The 11,973-nt window shown below is 37.0% G+C and overlaps 1 protein-coding gene and 1 long non-coding RNA gene across 2 annotated transcripts in view; both read right to left on the bottom strand.

The window, feature by feature from the left end:
* LOC117987479 (thyroid peroxidase) overlaps positions 1-11,659 on the bottom strand; it is a 178,836-nt gene extending 167,177 nt beyond the window's left edge. The window contains exon 1 of the mRNA XM_069502518.1: positions 11,648-11,659. The gene's annotated coding sequence lies outside the window, so the exon portion shown is untranslated. The remainder of the gene's footprint in view (positions 1-11,647) is intronic.
* LOC138403170 (uncharacterized) overlaps positions 1-11,973 on the bottom strand; it is a 410,491-nt gene that overhangs the window by 220,997 nt on the left and 177,521 nt on the right. The gene's annotated exons all lie outside the window — the stretch shown is intronic.

Genomic DNA, 11,973 nt, shown 5'->3' with positions numbered 1-11,973 from the left:
TTTACACTAACAACTAAAAATGTACTGTCGATTTTGGTAACATACCTATACCTATGTAAGAACATTGTTTTTGACGTCTTTAGATTATAGTACGTCCAACCACAAAGGCCTTAATCAAGCTATGGAGAATGGACTAAAGGACAAAAGACCCAGAGGGGTCGAAAATCATCCGCTCGTGCGGGCCCTAATAAAGAATGTGTTCGGAATATTATCTTTAGAAATATAGAGGTTTCATCAAAGAAATGATTGTGACAATATCGACTTGAATAAAATGCCCACTAATCTAAAACGTTTATTGTCAAAATTGCTTAAACCTGTGATAAGTTGAAGAACCTTACCTGTGATTAGTAATAAAGATTCAACTCTTTTTAACTGACTTTAAAAAAGGAGGAGGTTCTCAATTCGTCGGAATCTTTTTTTTTCTAGATAGCTTCGTTCAAATTAGGCAAATCAAATCAAGTTTAGTATGGATATCGGAGAAGTCCAATTTAAAATTAAGTAGATACTAGGTAGGTAGTTAGAGTTCTACTTACTTGAACATTTTATCACTATTTGTCTAAATAATTTAGTACGTCGCTGGGTAAGATATACCTAGCGAGTTCTAGTTTTCCGTCAACCAAGTCCTTCATTTTCTAATGGGCCCACTTCGAGGGAATGTTTGTTGGAAAAGTTTAGTCAGACATACCTAGATATTTACAACAAAGAAAGGGTAAGGGTTCCGCGTCCGTGAGAAGTTTTCTTGTAAGGAATCCGTTTAATGTTGAGGATACGTTTTTCTTGTGTTGATTTTACGCATAATCAACCATGATTTAGTTTTTCGGTATAACTCTTGCTAAACATACCCTTTTTATGCAAGAATATCACTCTCTACTCTCTAGGTAGGTATTTAACTAGGTTCTATGCAAAAAACTACGTCGATCCGCTGCTCCGTTGCAGCGTGATAGAAGAACAAATCATCAGACAAACAATACTTTCGCATTTATAAAATTAGCAGGATAGGCTTGCGTTTGAAACTAAATGTTCTAGGTTGAAATCGACTTACCTAGATTCTATAAGATGGCTATTTCTTTATTGTTTTGATGATACCTACTGAAGTTCCAACTTAGTAGGATGCTTAATGCAATAACCCTCGTTCTTCATACATACATGGGTATAGGATCTTTGGACACGTTATGTAGTTATGATGGATAAATTTATGCATTTCTGTATTTATTTTAAACCAATGATAAAGCCTAACGACATAGATGCTATAGGCGTAGGAGTCATAGAGGGTAAAAGATTTTCAAGTATTAAGAGTGATGGTGTTATCAAGTGTGGGTTTATCGGAGCTTAAGATACTCTTAGGCAGTAAATCTATACTATCCATATTAATATTATACCTAAAGAGGTAAAATTTGTAAGTTTGTTTCTAGTGCGTAATTTTTGGAACTACTAAACCGATTTTGGAAATTCTTTCACCAGTAGAAAGCTACATTATTCTTGAGTAACAGGCTATTTTTTATTTTCAAAAAATTGTACAATTGTATTGTTAAATTTTATTTTCTATTCTACCCGTGCGAAGCCGTGGCGGGTCGCTAGTAATTTATATTCTTAACAGAATGTAAGGCTGTAAGTTATTTCAATGTTTAATTAATTATTTAACGGATTACCCAACTCGTGAATGAAGGGGTATAAATAAATTCTCAAGTTTCAGTAAACTTTATCTTGTATACCTAAGTAAGTATCGACTTTAGTCACTGCCTCACTCAGAGTCGCTTAATCATTACTTAAGTTTAGTTAAAACGAGACAGAGTATATCTCTCACATAATTAATCTGTCTCGTTTTAACTCTTAAGTAACAATTAGCGATTCTGAGTGCGGCTGTTAGTTTTTAATTAATCATTCAATTGTTCTGTTAACTGTTCACCTAACTAAAGTAAGTAGGTAAGTAAGTACCTGTATTAATTCTTTTTGTCATGGAAGTGCTCTCAAAAAACAAAACTGTCTTTATAGGTAGAGAGACCTTTTCAACTAGTTATCAGTAAAATGCGAATGCGAAAATTGTGCTCGGAACTTTATTCTTTCTTTGTTTGTTACCCGTATTTTCTTACATCTTCAATAACATTGTCAAACTATCTTTTCTCCACAGGATTTGTGGAATGACAACAATATTAGAGAGGAAATATATTGTTCTCGCGATACGATATATTGATAAGTACTAGAGTCTTTTCTTAGATTTGATAAGAATAGACAGTACCATTACTAAGATTGAATCGCAGCTACAAGAATTTTTTAATCTAAATAGATATAAGTATATCGCGACTTTTACTTGCCGATACGAAAATACTGGCATAACCGAACTATTGCTTCGTTGTATTATAATATGTGTAGCTGTAATCCATACACTACACGCAAAAACTATTGGACGGATTTGGCTGGGAATGGAGATAGCTACCCTGCACTTAACACATAATATGCTACTTTTATCCCCTAAAATCAGAGTTCCCGCGGGAATTTTAAAAAACCTATATCCACGCAGACGTAGTCGCTGACATCATCTAGTACAATTATAAATGCAAAAGTGTGTCTGTCCTGTCTATCTGTCTGTCTCTTTGTCTCTCTGATAGTTTTCACGGGTCATCCGTTTTGACCGATTTTGACGGGTAGGTACAGAGATAGCTTGCATCTCAGGAAAGGATAGGCTATTAGGTAGGTATTTAGTATCCAAAAAAATCACAAAAGTTTCCCAATGGGATTTTTAAGCTTGGGAAGCAGTGATAGCCTAGTGGTTAGGACGTCCGCCTTCTAATCGGAGGTCGCGGGTTTGATCCCGGGCACGCACCTCAACTTTCGGAATTATGTGCGTTTTAATTAATTAAATATCACTTGCTTTAAACGGTGAAGGAAAACATCGTGAGGAACATGCATGCCTGAGAGTTCCATAATGTTCTCAAAAGTGTGTGAAGTCTACCAATCCGCACATGGCCAGCGTGGTAGACTGTGGCCAAAACCCTTCTCACTCTGCGCGGAGGACCCCGCCCCCCCGCTCTGTTAGTGAGCCGGTGATGAGTTGATCCTAGATGATGATGATGGGATTTTTCAAAAACCTAAATCCACAGGCACCAATGTCGCGGGCATCATTTAGTAGTTAGTAATATAACTAAACTAATAATGCAAGTGCCGTTGCAGGACGTCGTAGAGATGGCATTTTCCAGTTACCGTACTTTTTCTATTACAAATTTCGTTAACGTTGACATTTATTTATATCAAGGAAATAATTAATTTAATTCGGGACGACGCTTTGAATGGGCTGTAGGTAAGGGTTGGCTACAAATATATCTCTATATTCAACAAACGAGCAATTAACGCAGCCTTTATTTTAAAACTGAATGGGCCTTAAGGTGATGAGGTGTATTCGGTATTAGGGTCAGACTAATTAATTTAGTTTGCTATCTACCTAGAAATACATAGGTTTCTCTAGGTAGAATAGCAACTCGAATAGGCTAGCTCGGAGTTTCTCTACGTGATCACATCAAAAATTAGGAGGTCAATAGGAAAACTAGAATAACTGATAAAAGTAGCTCAATGAATAATTGTGAAGATGAAGTGGGCTCAAAGTGGTGGTGCAATTAGTTCGAAGAACCAATAGACGTTGGGGTTCCAAGATTCTGGAATGGTGACCTCACACCAGACGGCACAGGGTCGGCAGACCCCTATAAACGTCATAAAACGAGTAGCCGGGAGCTACTCTGGATAGAGGCAACGCAAGCCCGCGGCGTGTGTCTTACAAAAAACCTATGTCCAGCCGAGAGTTGAAGCAAATACCAAATCGTAATAGATATCAAATTTTTATCTAGCTATACCTACCCATGTAAAAGATCTGATAGGTAGTTTACCGCTATCTATTATCGTCTCAACGGTATATTTAGCAAACCTTTGAGCATTTCGGCAAATTAAAGTTTATGAATTTATTAATAATTCTCTCCAAATTGTATAGTTTTTATATTTAATAATAGTTTGATTTTGATTTAGTTTGTACGCATTGTTACAAAAAATCCTTAAAATATCAGATTAAAAAAAAAAGAAAATTCCTATAGTTATGTGATTAATAGAGATACCATCAATCAATGGTGTGACCTCTTCAAATACGACGCTGCGAGAGAATATCACTACCTCAATTTTACATTCACCAATTAAATGTGGTTTTAAATTATCAAAAAAAAGTTTTAAGTATATAAGATCTTATAATTCTTCTGATCTATCAACGCACAGCTCAAACTACTGGACGGATCGGGCTGAAATTGGCATGCAGATAGCTGGTTATGACGTAGACATCCGCTAAGAAAGGATTTTTGAAAATTCAATCCCTAAGAGGGTAAAATAGAGGTTTGAAATTTGTGTAGTCCACGCGAACGAAGTCGCGAGCATAAACTAGTAGAACCATAAAATTCACTATTTAAGAGACAATTTAATTTGATTTGTACAAAAGCGCTATGCTATTGCACAATCTACGTGCATACACGTTTAATTCAACTCTCTCTAGGCACCTACCAAAATATCCGACGATCGCTAAGTTAGAAGTCTAAATTATATATAATTTTTTGGAACCAAAGAGAGTTATTACCAAGCCCTCAAGTCATTACTCATACAAATATTTTGCCGTCACCTCTACGCATTTCGTCGCGTTTTCAGCTACACCGTTACTACAGTCTACAGGACCTCACATTAATAGAGCCAAATAAATTGCGGGACATCAACTCGGACATTTGTCAGGGCGGCAGTAATTTGTGAGGACGCGGTTTTCTTGGGCGTGAAGTAAGCTTTGCGGGTGTGATCTGTCACAATTTCAACAATGCCATAACTCGCGATTTTTTCCCTATTTCTACATTCAAGAATTTTTCCTTTATTTTCAAACATTGTATAATAGAATAATTAATCGAGAATTTTGTCACTCAATTTCCAACTTAACTAAATAGACTTAACGGATTATTTATTTATTTATATATACTTAGCAAGAAATGGAATGAGATCAAGATCATCAGTAATGGGGATTACAACAAACACACACACTAACACACACACAGGGTGTAACCAGAACGCTAGCAAAAACTACCTAAACAATATCCAATACCAATAACCACCATTTGCCTCGTTTGTAGTTTTAGTGATTTAGTATTTTTCAAACCCGCAATGTATAGCGTGCAAAACTCGGGTCAATGCCCCGCCTACGACGCGGCCATTGACTCCTAGTGATTTACTTACGGAACCATTCGTTGACCTCTAGAGTCAGTCAGATGTTTTATATCGTGAAATTTTACAACAGGATTTTTTTTTTCTTTTGCGTTTTTTTTGTGGTATCTTCGTTTTTGCCAGCGTTCTGGTTACACCCTGTATATTAAACAGAGGACAGTAAGCTACATACTTAGATACAAACACAGAAGGCGTAAAGTGGAAACGAAAAGGATACCATAACTCGGTCGAGTTTTGAGTGCCCCCGGCGTTTACAACTTGTGCTCGGCTGAAAGTCGTTTGACACGGATTTATTTTCCGCCAACTGCACTCCACCTACCCACAGCTCCGGGGAACTTTGCAAAGTCAAGAGCCGAGGTTTTAGCTGCGAATGGGGTGAGATTAGCTTTTATTGATCTGTTTATTGTAGATGAAATACTTATTATTATTTCAATCCTACTGAAGTAAATCTATTTTCCTTCACTACTCTCTATATTTGGGACAGAATATTATCTTTAGATGTAAGCTTACCTGCAAGAGGAGTGGCAATTGTATAAAATACATGATCCTAATCGGTACGAGAATACTAAATAATATGTATCGCTTATTTTCCTCTAGGGTTGTAACTAGCCCAAAAATGCCCCTACTGCAGAGCAGGACTATTTATGCGAAAGTGTGTTGGTTTGTCCTTTAATCACGCCACAACAAAGCCACGACGACATGATTTCTTACATGGATATAGTTAGCCCCAGATAAGGATCTGGAAAGTGACATCGAGTGACATAGGCTACTTTTTATCCCCGATAATCAAAAAGTTCCACGGGATTTTAGAACCTAAATCCACGCGGTAGAAGTCGCGGGCATCAGGTGATATAAGATAATTTTAGAGTAGCTGATAAAACATTATTGAATACCAAGCCGACATGAATTAGTCACGTTATTTGTTATCGAGTAGCATTACGTAATCTCGACAAAACTTTTACCTCAAGACAATGTTTTGTCAAAAACCACGTACCGAAGGGTTGGTTAATCATGAATGACACATTTTACGTATTCAGGAGGCTCGTGAGCTGCTAACGAGAACACGCGATAAGTTTACGTCGTCTTTGTCTCGAATCCTGAAGACGGCGAACCCGCGTTGATTATCTCGGATTCTAAATTAACATGTTAGGAGTTTTTCCTGTTGTAGATAATCAAGTATAAAGGATTCATTGCAATAAATGTTGCTTGTATTTTTGTTGTATTGGAAGGCGACGACACTCGTAACACAAGTGTCTAAGCACTCATTTGGCAGGATCTCATATTGTTAACTAGCATAATATTGGGAGTTATTTTTAAGGAGTAAATTTGTAAAAGTCATTTTTTGTAAACAATTAAGCAAATTAAAAATTGAAATTGAATTTTTTGGTTGTTTGATCGCTGCCTCCTTTATGTTCAACCCATCGCCGGCTCACTTCTGAGAACGGGTCTCGTCTCAGAATGAGAAGGCTTTAGGGCATAATCCACCACGCTGGCTGGCCAAATGCGGATAGGCAGACTTCACACTCCTTGAGAACATTATTATAATACAGGCATGCAGATTTCATTACAATGTTTTCCTTCACCGATAAAGTAAGTGATATTTAATTGCTTAAAACGCACATAACTCCGAAAAGGTAGAAATGCGTGCCCTTCAGACAGCTGTAGAATAGTAGTCAATAGTATAGTAGAGTAGATAATCAGATAATATTGATAAGATTCCAATTACACCCCGATTGTATGTTGGCTTGAGGTTTGATCCGACTAGCAGTCCGTCTTTTCTACGTGTTGAGGCAGCAATCAAATCCGCCTTCAAAATATTAAATATCTACCATTAAATTTATTTGAACTATGAAAGTTCAGTTGTTTTGCGTGATGCACCATGCACAGTCTGTTCTCAGACTCATGTAGGTACAGACTATCATATTACATTTAGATAGATAGATAGACCAAGACAAAACAAAGAGTATAGAAACTCAAAACAATTGTATGCAAAGGCGGCCATATTGCTCAGAGAAATCTCCACCAGGCAACATTTAGATTTGAATAATAAATAAATAATATTAATAATGGTTTATTTGCTAGAATGTAGGCAGGTAGAGAAGTAGGGACCTAGGTCTTAATCTAAAAAAGGAAAAGGTGATTGACTGACTGACTGATCTATCAACGCACAGCTCAAACTACTGGATGGATCGGGTTGAAATTTGACACGCAGAAAGCTATTAAATATGACGTACACTCCGCTAAGAAAGAATTTTTGAAAATCCAACCCCTGAGGACATAAAATAAGGGACTGGTGTAGTCCACTCGGACAAAGTCGCGGGTATAAGCTATAGTTTTATATTAATTAAGTCACCTTACATATTTTATCACGTATCTACTGGTGTGCAAATTGTTAGTGAATTAATGATAATAATTAATATACCTAACTTACGTAGGAGCAGAGATAATTTACTTGTTAATAAATTATCTCTGGTAGAAGGGATACTTAATTACCCAATTTTAATATGAACTAACTTCAAAATCTGTTGAATAAAACACATGTCTGTCCTAATTACATAGCAAAAAAAGTTGTAAAAATATTTCTATGGCAGCAAAAGAGAAGTCGTATAAAAGAAAAACTCCAATTTGCTCCTAACTAGTTTCCAACAAAAACTCGTGTCCTTCAGACGTCATCGGTGTAGCTGAATGTAATCGAGTAAATTAAAAGTATTTCGCTTGCTCCAGAGCAGACGAGACGAATAATTGTATTATTTAACTAGTTGTGGATATAGATTCTGTCTTATAAGTGGCAATCGACATCGTATTCAGCGGTCCGGCTCGATCCCGGGCACACGCCTCTAACTTTTCAGATCTAAGTGCGTTTATATCACTTGCTTTAGCAGTGAAGGCAGACATCGCGAGGAAACCTGCATGCCAGAGAGTTCTCCATAATGTTATCCAAAGGGTATGAAGTCTGCCAGTTCGCACTTGACCACTTCCTTGACTTGTTCCTTTTCCCTTCTCGTGGGTACCGCTGTGTGACTAGGATACTCCACTTTCCTTGGGTGTCTCGAAGCCATGGAACATTATTGATATATAATTCGAGGAGCTTTCCGTTCGCGTATTTTGTCGAAATGTCAATACATTTTAGCGAGCAACGGTTTTTACGACACATATCTCCAAATTGAGATGAAGCGCACAAGTTTGAGAAGCGTATCATTGGCGTCCCGGAGCGTGGCAAACGAGCCCGAAAATTGCTTGCAATTTATTCGGTTCAAGGGTGACCCGGAATAAAGAGAAGGCGTTTGTCACTCTCTGTATTATTTACCCGCGGACATTGAGCTTATTGTGTCTTCGTACAGCGGCTTTATGCATTGAGTTTCAGAAATGAATGTCGCAATACTTCTAAGTGTGAATAGTATAATATTCTCTAAAGATTTTTGAATATCTTAGTTAAAAGATGTAAGCTAATAATCCGCTAAACTATATAAATCTGTGCTGTAGCCGTTAAGAAAATCAAGCAACCAAGGAAGTCATAGGCACCACCACCACGCAACACTACACAAAAACTCTCTAATATTGTCGGCTTTACCTGTGGTACAGGGTATGCTGACGCATGGTCTTAGTCGTCTTAGCCGCCGCCGGCCGCCGCCCGCGACGCCTGCAAAGTCTAAAGAGCTGCATGCGTCTTTCGTGGCGCCCTCAAAAACTCTGCGCCCGTGTTATTATGACCGACCATTTGCACTCACCTTTTGCTCCCAAATTTCCAATCACTGCTGAAAACCTAAGTGTACGTTTCCATTTTGATCGTTGAATGTCTTAGTGAAAAGATGTATCTAAGCTAATCCGCTAAACTATATAAATCTGTGATGTAGCCGTGCCTACACATGTAGGAAAAGCAAGCAACCAAGCAAGTGGTATGCACCATCACCACGCAACACTACACTAACTCTCTAATAGTGTCAGCTTTACCTGTGGTGCAGAGTGTGCGAACGCATGCTCTTACTGGTCTTAGCCGCCGCCAACCGCCGCTCGCGACGCCTCCAAAGACCAAAGAGCTGCATGCGTCCCTCGCGGCGCCCTCAAAAACCCTGCGCCCGTGTTATTATGACCGATCATTTGCACCCGACTATGCACCTTTTGCTCCCAAATTTCCAATCACTGCTGAAAACACTACACATGAAGGAAAATCAAGCAACCAAGCAATCAATATGTACCACCACCACGCAACACTACATAAACTCTGTAATAGGCTTTAACTGTGATGCAGGGTGTGTGGAGTGCGGACGCATGGTCCTAGCCAGCGCCGCTCGCGACGCCTCTAAAGTCCAAAGAGCTGCAGGCATCTCTCGCCGCGCCCTCAAAAACCCTGCGCTCGTGTTATTATGACCATTAATTGCACCCGAATATGCACGTTTTGCTCCTAAATTTCCAATCACTGTTGAATACATAAGTGTACGTATACCATTAATTTGATCGCTTCCCTATTAGAGGGCGGCAGAGTATTGATTGCATACCTGCGCTACATGGGCTGATCCTGCCACCCAAAACAATTTTCTTTCACTCTGACAAGAGTAGGTATCCTCTTAAACATGTGGCTTCTACAATGCGATTTGCGAAGTGATTTTGGTTAAGATATAATATTTCGATGCTTAAATACAAGAATAATAATAATTATGGTTGGTAATCAATACTCAGTAAAAAATACACAGTGCCTAATAAAAACTTGAATATAATATGTTGCTTGGTAGAGATCAGCACCTTTACACTCTAACTTGTAACTATTCCGAGATGATTTTGTATGTTGTATTTACCTATGTTATTAATTGTGTGTTTAAGTTTATACTTAGGTACTTGATTTGAGAAATTATATACCTTTTTTTGAAATCAGTTAAGAATATCGCGCTTCCCACGTGTTTGTTCCAAAATAATATTTTACAAGTATAATTTATATTGTACCACAGAAAGCATAAATTTCAAAGTTCCAAAACTTCACTGTTGCCACTTCAACAGTTTAAAGTTTGGCTCGTACGTTAATAAACTAGGTGTAGGTACTAGATGTATTCTACATTTTAATGATATTAAAAATAATAAGTCATTAAAGAATGTTTATAAAATATAAGTTAAAGAATAGAATAGAATATTTATAAAGTTTTTGCCTGCGACTTTGCCCGTGAGACGTAAGGATATATAATTTATATCCCTTAGTCTTTTGGAATCAATGAAATAATTTTTGAAAACGGATGGGTAGTTTCGGAGATTACCTTCTACATCCAAACTTACAAACTTCTTCTTTTGTAACATTACTGTAAATATAGTATTTTTATCCGATTACTGTTAAGGAAATTTTATACTGTACATATTTATAATGACCAATATAATATGGAAATCTTCTTCTTCTATATACATAAAAGGAAAACTGACTGACTGATCTATCAACGCACATCCAAACTACTGGGCACGGATCGGGCTAAAATTGGCATGCAGATAGCAATTATGACGTAGGCATCATTATTATTAGATATTATGGCCGGCGGACGCATCGGTGGTGCCTCTGGTGCTGCAAATGTTCATGGGCGGCGGTACTTAATCACTTAACATCCGCCTGCTGGTTTGCTCGCTAGTTCTATTATAAAAAAAGACATGCCCTAATGGGGTAAAATAGGGGTTTGAAATTTGTGTGTTTCAAGCGGAAAGTCGTGGGAATAAGCTAAGTAACGAATGAAATAGAATAGGTAAATACCTAAATTATCTTATCACCTAAGTAGACACAACATACAAAGAAATATATATAATTCTTAAATTTTACTGACATTGATCATGTCTTTATGACTTTTCATAATAGCGGTAAAATTAAAGTTAACTGATGACTTTCATACTTTTCCACAAACGAGGCGTGGGAATAAACGATCAAATATCGTCCTTACTTTAAGAGAAGTTTAAAATTTAATTGACGTTGATCACTCCCTTAACACTTTCCTTAATAGTAGTAACATTAGCTGTTAAGGAAAATAATAAAGATATCTGATAACTATATTTTTAGCAAACCTCTTATGAAGATAAAAGCTTCTTGCTTGAAATTAAATAATTTTTATATTAAAGCCGACATTTTATAAAATAGGAAATTTATTTTGCTTATCCTAAGTTAAGTTTTCAATAAGTTTTCTTAGTAAGAGGCATGCAGTCTAATTTTCAGATGTGATCGTTTGTGTGAATTTTTCTGGTGCGACTTTTAAGCTATGCCAAGTGTTATACTGATTACGATACAACGGAGTCCTTACAAAATGATTCCTCACACGCCATTTTAACTCTATGGGTCAACTGTCATGTCAAAAGTACGGTTCATTATATAAGAATTCTTAAAATAAGAACTATTTTTTATTATTTATTTATTATGATTAAACTTATAAAATATTATTCCTGCTACATTCAGTGCCACAAAAACCACAGTCGGTTTTACTGAGCACTGTGTTAACTCAGCTGTGTTAACTAAAACAGTACTTTTGACACTTTGCTGATGCTTTGATGCTTTTGCTGTACCGCCCAGATACTTACATTTATTTTACTCAGTTAAATTGGATTAATTAGGGTGATCTATAGAGCGTACTTCGACTTTAACAATTTCATTGGAAGTTAAGGCATGAAGAGAGTTGAGTTCTATTAAATTACTTACAAAATGTACTAGACAATTTCTCTAAAAACTCAGTAGGGTGTAATGCAATCTAGTTGGCTGGATCGTTCTGCAGTAAAAAATACCTAAATGTA

Source organism: Maniola hyperantus, chromosome 13 (genome assembly GCF_902806685.2).
Source record: "Maniola hyperantus chromosome 13, iAphHyp1.2, whole genome shotgun sequence".
In the NCBI taxonomy this organism is placed as follows: Eukaryota; Metazoa; Arthropoda; class Insecta; order Lepidoptera; family Nymphalidae; genus Maniola; species Maniola hyperantus.
The sequence above is the reverse complement of the archived record's forward strand: the minus strand, read 5'-3'. Positions and strand labels throughout refer to the sequence as shown.